Source organism: Tupaia chinensis, unplaced genomic scaffold, assembly GCF_000334495.1.
Source record: "Tupaia chinensis unplaced genomic scaffold, TupChi_1.0 Scaffold142716_1, whole genome shotgun sequence".
Classification (NCBI taxonomy): Eukaryota; Metazoa; Chordata; class Mammalia; order Scandentia; family Tupaiidae; genus Tupaia; species Tupaia belangeri.
In genome coordinates, this window is record NW_006202562.1 from 6270678 (window position 1) to 6282036 (window position 11359).

Here is an 11359-nt window from a genome sequence, read left to right on the forward strand (position 1 = left end):
CCTGGGTCGGGGACACGAACCGCGGTCGACTACGTGGGAGTCCAGCGACATAGCCATTACGCTAACTGCTGGTTCCCAAGGTGCTGAACTCTCACATGGCCAATTACAGTTTGTGTCCTGGACCTGGTGGCTTGCTTCCTCACTTTCTTTTTTTTCTGGTGAGCGCATGTGCCCTATAACAGTTTAAAAAATAATAATATTGGGTCATTGGAAAAGTCATGATGTATTTCTCTAGGTTTTTCTATGCAAAGGTGCGTCATGACTTTTCCGACATTCCAATAATAATAATAAATAAAATTAAATAATTTTTTTTTAAATGTGAGGGAGGGAAGGAAAGCATGCAGAAAAAAACCCAAACAACATCTTCTAAGACAGCGCGACTAACAGCAAGGCTTGCAGAGCATGACTGACTGAAAATTGTCAAGTTACAATGCCTGACCAGCTGATGCTCATCACCCAGCTGGTAAAGCGATACAGCCCCGCTGGCCAGAGGGGGGCACAAAGTCAGTCTAGAAAGGAGACATGTATGTGTTCCATATAGTCCATGCACTTACTCCAAAATAGGGCCTGGGGCAGTGGTTCTCAAACTTGGACAAGCACCAGCATCTCCCGGAGGGCTGGGCTCCACCCCCAGAGTTTCCGACTCTCTGTCTGGGTGGAATCCCAAGTACAGCAGTTCTAGTGAGTTCCCTGGTGGTGCTGCTGCTGGTAACTGACACTAGACTTCCAGAACACCGGGTCCAGAACACCTTGCTGATGAGCTCTGGGTGCTGCCTAATTTGCCTTCCAAGGACCACATGGGGGCCAGCAGGTGGCGTGTTGGTTAAGGTGCTGGACACTCCTACATTGCCCACTACGGTTCAAGTCCTGGACCTGGTAGCTTGCTTTTTCACTTTCCTTCTCTCTCTGTCTCTCTCTGGTCAAATTGAAATCAATGAATGAATAAATAAAATTAAATATTAACCAAAAACAAAAGAGTCAATCAGTTCTTTTTTTTTTTTTTTTTTGTGGGGGTTTTGCCATAGGGCGTGTGTGCTCACCAGACAGACAAAGACAGAAATTGAGAAATCACCCCCCCAGGGGAGATGGCCACGCCACAATCTCTTCTCATCCATTCTCCTCTCGGAATCTTGGGCACGCACGCACACGTGCCCTGCGTGAGTTTTAAGCCACCGGGTCTAAGACTCGAACCGCGGTCGACTGTATGGGAGTCTAGCGACTTAGCCATTACGCTAACTGCTGGTTCCCCCAGTCATTCTTGATGTGTATGCAAATGTAGAGACTCAGGCACTGCCCAGGAAGAGACCTCCTACATTAACTCAGTGTTTCCCAAGCCTTAGTGAGGACAGGAACCATCTGGGCTCCATGCGTGCTAAGGCTCCCATATGCCTTCTTGGGAGGTTCTGATTCAATGGGTATACAACAAGCCCTAGGTTTTACATTTTTAACAAAAACCTACTACTCCTGACATGAAAAGTGTGTGACAGAAAACCATCCCAGTGGAACCCCTTATTTAGCAGAAGAAGGACTGGAAATGTGAGGGTGAAGTATATGCACCCTAGGCCTCTGGCTACGCCTACCCCCACAAGCCCTGATGCCCAGAGCAACATATCCTTACACCTTGGTTCACTTCACCTAAGGCGAAGACGAGTCTCGTCACTGCAGAGAAGCCCAAGGCCAGTGGGAGTCAGTGCGTGTTCGTGGTGCAGCTCAGCCTATCATGGTGTGATCTCTGCAGAGCCTGGCACTCGAGGACGCTGCCACCACCCTAGGGAACTGGCTTGCCTATGGCGACTAAAGTTTAGTGAGCCACTATTACGTACCAGGAATTAGCTAAATGCTTTCTAGGAGTGATACTGCTGAATTCTTATAACAGCAGCTTTATGAGGGAGGGAAATACAGTAACTTTCAATTCTGAGATGGGGAACTGAGGCCTAGAGTCGAGATAACTTGCTCAAAGTCACTTGAGTAACAGGTCATAGAACTGGGATAAGACCAGGTTATCTCGTTCTGCACACAGGTATGGTCCTTAAACTTCACTTGTCCTACCTGCGTGGTGAAGAAGGATGTAGCTAAATAGAAGGCACCTGGAAGCCACAGAGCACTGGTATTTAGAGAATGCCAGTAGATGGGCTTAGCCTCATCAAGCACTTCCTGTCACCCTCTCCCAACTGCTTCCCTAGGTATTAATAGGAGACTGGTGGCATGCATTGCCCAACCTACCCATAGAGGGGGCCTGAGTGCAAATTTCCTCTTAAGGGTGATCTCAGCCAGTAGTTTAGAAAGCCTTCATTTATACTAAATTGTGAATGACTAATAGCATTAGTGGGTAATTTGCCATAATGGACTTAGAATGAATTTCCAAATTAAAATCACAAGGAAATGTCACTTTGCACCTGTTAGAAAGGCTATTATCCAAACGATGAATGATAACATGTATTGGAGAGGATGAGGAGGAAAGGGAATCTTGCATAATGTGGGTGAATATGTAAATTAGTGTATTTATTACTAATAAGTTTATTCTCAATTTCCAGAGAGGGACAACTTATAGCCTTGCACACTTTGTGGCAAGGTACTACTATAGCCATTATGGAAAATGATAGTTTCCTTAAAAACTAAAACTAGGCCTATTGTGATTCAGCAATCCCCTAATGGATATCCATCCAAAGGAAGGACATCATTATGGTGAAAAGTCATCTGTATTCCCCTGTTCATTGAAATATTATTCACAGTAGCCAAGATACGGAATCAATCTAAGGGTCCTTCAACAGATGAATAGACAGAGAAAATGTGGTATATACATGGAATGGAATACTATTCAACCTCAGTAAAGAAGGTAATCCTGTCCTTTGCGATGACATACAGGACCAGTCGACACTGGTTTGAGTGCCAGACCTGGTGGCTTGAGACTCAGGCTGGGCGCGTGTGTATGCATGCCCAAAATCCCAAGAAGAGAAAGGAGGAGAAGGGACTGCGGCATGGCCACCACCCCCAGGGGGTGATTTCTTACTTTCTTCTTTCTGGTGAGCACATGTGCCCTATAACAAAAATCTCTCTCTAAAAAGAGAGAGAGAAAGAGAGAGAGACAAAGTACAGTGGTGGTTACCAGGGTACAGCAGAGAGGGAAGATGGGAAATGTTGATTGAAAGATACACAATTTCAGTGAAACCAGAGGAGTAAATCCAAGAGATTTATTGTACAATTATGGTGACTATAGTTAAACAATATATTGTATTCTTGAAAATTGCTGGGAGAATAGATTTCAAGTGTTTACACTACAAAAAAATAAACATGTGAAATAATGCATATGGCAATTACCTCATGTAGCCATTTCGCGATGTATATATACTTCAAAACAAAGTATTATATACAATAGTTTATACAATTTTTGACTAAAAATAATATTGAAGAAAGAATAAATAGAGGGAACCAGCAGTTAGAGTAATGGCTATGTCCAAAGTATTCTAGACAAAAGTATATACAATTTTTTGACTAAAAATAATATTGAAGAAAGAATAAATAGAGGGAACCAGCAGTTAGAGTAATGGCTATGTCGCTGGACTCCCACGTAGTTGACCGCGTCCCGGACCCAGTGACTTAAATCTCAGCCGGGCACGTGTGCATGCCCAAGATCCCGAGAGGAGAATGGAGGAGAAGGAATTGCAGCGTGACCATCCCCCCTGGGGGGTGATTTCTCGCTTTCTGTCTCTCTGTCTCTCTCTGTCTGTCTGGTGAGCACATGCGCCCTATAGCAAAAAAAGCTCTCAAAAAAAAAAAAGAATAAATAGATAATATGAACAACCCTAAAAAAATCCAAAATAAATACCCCATTGAAATTACAGTGGGTGAGGGAAATGTGTTTGGTCTGACCATTCTCCCTTTTAGAAGATAAGAGAAGAAAGATTCTATCCCACACTGGTTCCTCCCTTGACATTTTTCTATTTGGGGCAGTGAGCTTCAGGTACTCCATTAGCTAAAGGTGGGAGCTGCTCTTAAAAATAGGAGTAGGAGCCTCCGCAACTTAAGGTGAGTTACGTGTCCTACAGTCTCTGGTGACCTGTAGTTGACTCAAACCTGGAGAAACATGCTGGCCCTTTCTCAACCTCTCTCCCACCCAATCCATAGGTGATTCCGTCTCCCGGCTCAGCTGGAATTTCTGGGCTCTGGTTTGTATCTCCCATTCCCTGGGTATGAGCCTCCAAAAGCAAGAGAACCATGACCCCACCCCTGACTCTTTGGAGGTAGGCAGTATTAGGAAGCTGGACCTTCCACCCAGCTGATCTCCTCTCCCAAGCCATTAACTAATTACAACTTTGCACTGACTGCCCATGGGCTAAGGTCCACTCTCAGAAGCAGTTTCTTCAGTCCTCACAATGTTTTTCTTCTTCTTTTAAAAAAAAGTTTATTTATTTCTTTTATGAGAGAGTGCGCATGCACACACCCTTTACAGGGTCTTGACAAAGCCACCCACTCCCAGCTGCAGCCCACCTGAGTCAGGGGATGTACATGCCCTGTGTACTCCAAGGAGGTCTCCAGATGCAAACCCGGAACGTCCCCACCTTTGTCAGCCTCACAGTGCACGGTGTGTTACCACTATGCCACCACCGGCTCCTTACAATGCTTTTTAGAGTGAGGTTATTTTACAGAAAAATCTGGACTTCTGACCTCTCTTGAAAAGATTCTGAAGACCCACTCTAATTCTTATATGATAATCACTGGTTCAAAGTGAGTAACTTCCCCTCCTAAAAGGGGAGACATAAAGCGAGAAATCACCCCTGGGGGAGATGGCCATGTTACAATCCCTTCTCCTCCATTCTCTTCTCAGGATTTTGGGCATGCATGCACACGCGCCCAGCATGAGTTTTAAGCTGCTGGTCCAGGACTCAAACCACAGTTCAACTACATGGGAGTCCAGCAACGTAACCATTATGCAATCTGCTGGTCTCAGGTGTTGGTCTTTAAGAGGGTATCCAGGGGATGCCACATCCTGGTATTCACACTCTGAATAATCTCTCCTGGAGTGAATAATCTCTCCTGGAGTGAAGGTTGGACTCACTGACTGACCTTTAATGGACAGAATGTGTCAGAGTAATGGGTATCACTTCCAGATTAAGTTCTAAAAAGGCTGTGACTTCCACCTCTTTTGCTCTCCCTTATACCATTCCTGCAGGAAGCCAGCTGTCATTTCCTGAGGCCAGCTCTGTGCAAAGAACTATGTGACAATAAACTGAGATCCATCAAGTAAATGGTAAGTGGATGCACCACTGGTCAGACCTTCAGATGAGACTGCAGCCCTGATCGACACTGCAATCCAAATTTCACAGATATCTTCAGCTTGAGACTCTCAGCTGAACTGCACTGGATTTCTGACCTATAGAAACTGTGAGGTATATGGGGGCCAGCAGGTGCCATGGTGGTTAAGGGCACTGGACTCCTACATGGCCAACCACGGTTCGAGTTCCAGACCTGGTAACTTACTTTCTCACTGCTCCCCCTCCTCACTCTGTCCTTCTCTGGTCAAATATAAACACATAAATAAATAAATAAAGTTAAATAGATAATTCTTACTAAAAAAAAAAAAAGAAAAAAGAAATTGTGAGGTATAAACGTTTGTTGTTAAGACATCGAGGCTTTGAGTCATGAGTAACATAACAACAGACAGTAGAACTTCAGATTTTTTTGTGGAAATGGCTTTCTGCTTACCACATAAAGTCACTTGAAAGGCGATAATCCTACACACAAAAAGCTTCTATCAGCCTTTGGTATCTGACATCACTGTAGAGATTTTAGACGTGAAAAAGAGCCCAGAAATCCTCTAATATTTTAATCAATCAATTTAGTTTTCCATGACTCTATAATCTCATGAAAGATACTTGTTCTTTAAAGCAAAATCCCTGCTTGGGAAAATTGGGGGACAAAAGAGAGAGAGAGTTGTAGATGTGATGGGGAATAAACCACTTTGGAATTAAGGATTGAGGAACACTATTTAAAACTTAGAAATAACGAGTAATGAGAGGGCATATCTTTTACGATAAAAGTGATTGGTGCTATGAACTTTCCTCCGCTTACTGCTTTAAATGTATATCATTGACACTGATAGGTAAAAAATAATGACTTCGATTATTATAGAATTATATTCTGTAATTCTAGTTTATTACTTCTGCTTTAATTCCAGAGTTGGTTATTACAAGTTCTTTAACATTTCCATGCAGAAGGGCCTGTTTTTCTACCTTATCTTTTCATTGTCTTACTGGAATACTGGAATACTGTTTAACGAGTTCACCTAAAGGTTATTTAACAAAGGGATTGTACACATTGTTGTGTTCTATTAAAAAGTCTCAGACTGCAAGATTCCATGTCAGCCTGTAGATTTCTGTTCAGCAAAAAACAAACGGATAACAACAAAGGTTATAATTTTATTGCTTTGCTGGACATGAGCCAGTTTTGATTTTTAACTCAGTGATTTTTAACTTAGCACAGAGTGCCTTTCTAAGTCAACTGCAAATACATTTGTCAAAGCATTCTTTGAACCAGCTTTACTCGCTTACTAGTTTCCTCATGCATGGGTTGAATAGAGCTTTGACAGACATTCTATACTGTACGAAAGTCATGTCATAACTTTCTGAAAGTTGTTTATTGACAAAGTAGTGTCATCCACCTCCTTGGTAGCCTCCTACTCTTAAAACTCAGTGTTACAAGGAAGCCTGGTTGAGGAGAATTAGAGGAATCTATTTTGCTTCCAATTTTAAAAAAATAAAGCCCTCTGGAGAAGGTGAGCATGCGTCGAGGCCCGCTAAGCACCATTCAGCCTCAGAAATGAATGGCCATGATGTGCTGCAGAAGCTGCCCTACAAAACCATGAAATTCATTGCTCCTCAGACACACTAACAAGAATTGCCATCCCATAAGATCATGGCATTCCTCGAAAATCATGCCCTGAGGGGCTGTCCTGCGTCAGAGGCATGGGAAAAAGATGGTGAGAGGCATGCAAGGGCATCCCATAAATAAATAAATAAAGTTAAATAGATAATTCTTACTAAAAAAAAAAAAAGAAAAAAGAAATTGTGAGGTATAAACGTTTGTTGTTAAGACATCGAGGCTTTGAGTCATGAGTAACATAACAACAGACAGTAGAACTTCAGATTTTTTTGTGGAAATGGCTTTCTGCTTACCACATAAAGTCACTTGAAAGGCGATAATCCTACACACAAAAAGCTTCTATCAGCCTTTGGTATCTGACATCACTGTAGAGATTTTAGACGTGAAAAAGAGCCCAGAAATCCTCTAATATTTTAATCAATCAATTTAGTTTTCCATGACTCTATAATCTCATGAAAGATACTTGTTCTTTAAAGCAAAATCCCTGCTTGGGAAAATTGGGGGACAAAAGAGAGAGAGAGTTGTAGATGTGATGGGGAATAAACCACTTTGGAATTAAGGATTGAGGAACACTATTTAAAACTTAGAAATAACGAGTAATGAGAGGGCATATCTTTTACGATAAAAGTGATTGGTGCTATGAACTTTCCTCCGCTTACTGCTTTAAATGTATATCATTGACACTGATAGGTAAAAAATAATGACTTCGATTATTATAGAATTATATTCTGTAATTCTAGTTTATTACTTCTGCTTTAATTCCAGAGTTGTTTATTACAAGTTCTTTAACATTTCCATGCAGAAGGGCCTGTTTTTCTACCTTATCTTTTCATTGTCTTACTGGAATACTGGAATACTGTTTAACGAGTTCACCTAAAGGTTATTTAACAAAGGGATTGTACACATTGTTGTGTTCTATTAAAAAGTCTCAGACTGCAAGATTCCATGTCAGCCTGTAGATTTCTGTTCAGCAAAAAACAAACGGATAACAACAAAGGTTATAATTTTATTGCTTTGCTGGACATGAGCCAGTTTTGATTTTTAACTCAGTGATTTTTAACTTAGCACAGAGTGCCTTTCTAAGTCAACTGCAAATACATTTGTCAAAGCATTCTTTGAACCAGCTTTACTCGCTTACTAGTTTCCTCATGCATGGGTTGAATAGAGCTTTGACAGACATTCTATACTGTACGAAAGTCATGTCATAACTTTCTGAAAGTTGTTTATTGACAAAGTAGTGTCATCCACCTCCTTGGTAGCCTCCTACTCTTAAAACTCAGTGTTACAAGGAAGCCTGGTTGAGGAGAATTAGAGGAATCTATTTTGCTTCCAATTTTAAAAAAATAAAGCCCTCTGGAGAAGGTGAGCATGCGTCGAGGCCCGCTAAGCACCATTCAGCCTCAGAAATGAATGGCCATGATGTGCTGCAGAAGCTGCCCTACAAAACCATGAAATTCATTGCTCCTCAGACACACTAACAAGAATTGCCATCCCATAAGATCATGGCATTCCTCGAAAATCATGCCCTGAGGGGCTGTCCTGCGTCAGAGGCATGGGAAAAAGATGGTGAGAGGCATGCAAGGGCATCCCAGAAAAGCCTACTGCTCCTGCAGACAGAGACCACTGCCTGGTGATCTCTCCAGGTGGCATTTCCTGAGAGAGTGAGCTGGAAAAGACTGGAATCAGAGTGGAGGAGACCCATGGGAGGGGGCTGCCACAGGACAAAGTCAGGCCAGGGCCAACTCCAATCTCTGCTACCAACCAGCCCTGGACCTCAGCATTCCCATGTGTAAAAGGAGGGGGTTTAGATGGGACATATGCTAAGCCCGTGCGATTCAGCTCACAGCCCTTAGCCACATGCAGCTACTGAGCACTGAAAACGTAGCTGCTCTCAACTGAGACATGCAGAGAGTAAACCACACACTGCATTTCCAACATGTGATACAAAACATAGTTGGAAGCAACATCTTATACATAGCAGATAAATATAGATTCTTTTTCATCAATTAAACAAGAAGAGGCCCAGCTGCAGTGGTGCACAGGTAGCATTAACACTTAGAAGTTTAGAGGGCACATGGAAGGCCCAGGGTCAGTTGCCGGGCCAACATGATCATGCTAGGCATGGTTGCATGTGCCTCTAATCCTAATTAGCCTGGTGAGGCTGGGGCAGCACGATGCATCAAGACCCTGTTGAAAATATATATCTCTGGGCCAGCAGGTGGCATAGTGGTTAAGGACTAAACTCTCACACAGTGAACCATAGTTTGAGTCCCTGACTCAATGGTTTGAAACTCATGTCAGTCGCATGTGCACGTGTGCCCAGAATCCCAAGAGGAGAACAAAGAAGAAGGAATTATGGCATAGCCATCCCTGCTGGGGGATTTCTTACTTTCTGTTTCTCTCTGTGTTTCCAGCAAGCGCATAAACCTTATAGCAAAAATCTCTAAAAAAAATTAAAAAATAAAAAATAAAATATCTATCGGTCTCTTTCCTTGTCCCATTCCATTATCCAATCACTTCTCATGAAGAGGTGTAGGTGGTAATGCAGGTGTTGGCTATGAACCTTTCTGTATGAGAAGGGTCCTGGGTTCACATCCTGAGACCTCTCTGAGCATGCACGTGTGTGGATGTGTGTTCATGATCCAGGCAGGCTGGGGGTAGATCCTGGCATGAAGATCCTGTTGGGAGTGCCCCCTACTTTTATCTCTCTCATGGAAGAAACAAATAAACAGCAGAAAAAGACATGGTGGAGGACCAGCAGGTGGCATGGCGGTTAAGGTGCTGGACACATGACATAGCCAACCACGGTTTTAGTCCTGGACCTGGTGCCTTGCTTTCCTACTTTCCATCTCTTTCTCTCTCTGTCTCTCTCTTCTCTCTGTGGTCAAATTAAAATAAATGAATGGACATGGATTCTGAACTTCAGCTGTGAACTAGTGCTTTCGAGACTTAAAAGGAAGATTTTCTGCTGAGACCTCTTCCTCACTTATTTCTACCTCTGCTCACTAAGTGTCTCGACAGGTCCAAGTGAACAGAATCTATACCTGGTTACAGTTAGGGTCAGAATATTCCTCTATTCCCATTGATTCTGATGCACAGAGAGTGAGAACGAAATCGAAGAGAGATTGCTGATCACCTCCTCCTGCATGCCTCTAAACACTTAGACTGAACTTCAAGAATTAGAAGAAACGCACCAACCACCTGATGACTAGAAATCACCGGAGGGTCACAAGAAATATGGAAAAACAAGAAAATACCTCTCCTCCAAGGAAAAATAAGTCCTCTTCATCCTCAGACAGTATGAGGAAATTCATGGAAATGTCTGATAAAGAATTTAGAATGTTCATGGTGGCAAAGCTCACAGAGATTGAAGAGAAGAGAGACAATGAACTGCAGAAGAGGTAGGAGAAAGGAGCTGATGAGCTTCAGGAGGTGAGGAAATTCTTGCAAGATCTAAAAGAGTAATTACACACTTTAAAAAAGAATCAAATGGACCTGTCAGAGGTGAAGACTATAATACAGGAAGTCAAAACCTCTCCTGAAAGTATTCAAAGCAGACTAGATCACACTGAAAATCGAATCTCAGTTGTAGAAGATAGAATTACTATCTTAGAAAAATTCTAGAAAAATCCTCATGTAAGATTGAGAAAATTGTCCAAAAACATGGGAATACTATATGAGAAATACTAGATACCATCAAATGTCCAACCATACAGATAATTGTTATCCCAGAAGGGGAAGAGGCTCACAAGGGCATTGAACAATCTATTCCATGAAATCCTGCAAGAAAACTTTCCAAACCTAAAGAAACATTCAAAGATCCAGTCCCAAGAAATACAAAGGACCCCAAATAGAATCAACCCAAGAAGATCTTCTCCAAGACACATTATAGCCAGACTGAGCAAAACCACAGACAAAGACAAGATACTAAGATTGGCAAGAGAGAAACGGCAAGTTACCTACAAAGGATATCCCATCAGACTAACAGCAGATCTCTCATCAGAAACAATGCGAGAGAGGAAAGAATGAGAAAATATATTCAAAGTGTTAAGGGAAAAGCAATTGCAACCACGGATACTATACCTAGCAAGATTATTATTCATATGGGAAAGAAAGACAAGAACATTCTCAGATAAACAAAACCTGAAAGAATTTACCAACACCAGACCACATCTCCAAGATATTCTGCAGGGAGTGCTATACCAGGAAAATTAAATACAGACACACAGAAATAAGAGTTTAAAAACTAAGAAAATAACAACTTAATCATGGGGACAAGTCTGGAGTTGAATATTATATCCCAGAATTTAATTGGGAAAATTGCATCACAGCCAAAAATTAAGTACATGAGACTGAACTGGTGATATAGAATTTTATGACTTTTGACTTAAACATTGTTGATTTTTTTTTCTAGGTTTTGTTTTCCAATTTTAAGGATTTTTGTCTTGTCTTGGGCTGCCAATAGGTTCATGTACCAACT